Below are 1,869 nucleotides of genomic sequence, written 5' to 3' on the forward strand. Positions count from 1 at the left end.
ATTCTTCCTTATCAGAATCATCCATCGCATCCTTAAAGGTCGATGGATCCTCCTTACCGTCATCAGCAGTGACGATTTGGGCTTCCCCGGTATACCGGTCGGGTAACATGCTTACCCTCCCACTACGACGAGGTGCCTTAGGAGTCTGATTAGGAACTGTGGTCTTTTCTCTGAGTGGTTCGACAACTCTTGTTGGTTGTGGTCCGATCTCATCGGCAAGTAACTCTTCCAATACTATCTAACTTCTGGGCTTAAAATCTATCATATAGTCATGCTCCAGAAAAGTGGCATTTGTCGATACAAACACCTTTTGATCTCCAGGACTATACAAGAAACCTCCCTTTGTCCCATCGGGATATCCTACAAACATACACACTTCTGACTTGGGTGGCTTAAAATCTATCATATAGGCATGCTCCAGAAAAGTGGCATTTGTCGATACAAACACCTTTTGATCTTCAGGACTATAAAAGAAACCTCCCTTTGTCCCATCGAGATATCCTACAAACATACACACTTCTGACTTGGGTTCCAACTTCCCAGTCTTTCCTTTCAGCACATGTGCTGGACACCCCCATATGCGCACGTGTCTCAAACTAGGTTTTCGACCGCACCACAACTCTAAGGGTGTTTTAGGAATAGACTTAGATGGCACCTTATTCAGAATGTAGGCAGCCGTTTTTAGGGCATAACCCCAGAAAGAAGTAAGCAGTGAAGAATAACTCAACATTGATCTCATCATGTCGAGCAAAGTTTAATTTTTCCTTTCAGCTACACCATTCTGCTGTGGTGTACCAGGTGCAGTCAATTGGGATACTACACCTTCTTCAATCAAGAAATCCCAGAACTCTTGGTCCAAGTACTCTCCCCCTCAATCTGATCGAAGTGTCTTGATTGGTTTACCTAATTGTTTTTTAACTTCTGCTCGGAATTCTCTAAACTTTCCAAAAGTTTCAGATTTCTGTTGCATCAGGTAAACATAACCATATCTCGAATTTTCGTCAATAAAAGTGATGTAATATTCATAACCTCCTCTAGCTTGGACGTTTAACGATCCACATACATCTGAATGTATTAGCTGAAGGGGTTCTATAGCTCTTACTCCTTTTGCTGTAAAAGGTCTCTTGGTCATTTTACCTTCCAAACAAGATTCACAGACCGGAAGCTCGCCAACTGTTAGCTCGCGTAAAGGACCATCCTTTACCAGTCTTTCAATCCTATTTAGGTTAATATGACCAAGTCTAAGATACCACAGATATGTGTTATTTCGTGAGAAATCTTTTGCTTTTTATTCTTAGGTTCGGCAACTCTAAACATTTCAGTATTAAGCAGTGACTTAGGTATTGGTTTTATATAATATAAACCATCATCGAGACATCCAGAACAAATATTTAAACCATTTCGAGAAATATGAACAAATTCATTATCAAAATAAACTTTAAATAATTGTTCAAATAACTTAGCCACAGAAATCAAATTTCTACGAATGTCTGGAATAAAATAAACATTGTTCAAAACTAAAAATTTATTTTCCCTAAATCGAAGTCTAACTTCTCCCACTGCTTTTGCCGAAACTCTTGCGCCATTGCCCACTTTCATCGTGTAGTCCGCATCGGCTAGCTCGGTGTAAGAACTAAGACTCTACAATGAAAAATAAACATGATTAGTTGCTCCCGAATCAATTATCCAGGCCGAAGTATCACCCTCTACTAAACATTGTTCAAGGACTAGTAAATTTGATTTACCATGTTCCTTTTTCTTTTTCAGCTCCTCGAGATACTTGTGACAGTTTCTCTTCCAGTGCCCTTCGCCATTGCAGTGGAAACACTTTCCTTTGGGTTTCTGGATGGGGCCTTTAGCCTTCTTGGG

Source organism: Morus notabilis, unplaced genomic scaffold (genome assembly GCF_000414095.1).
Source record: "Morus notabilis unplaced genomic scaffold, ASM41409v2 Scaffold401, whole genome shotgun sequence".
Classification (NCBI taxonomy): Eukaryota; Viridiplantae; Streptophyta; class Magnoliopsida; order Rosales; family Moraceae; genus Morus; species Morus notabilis.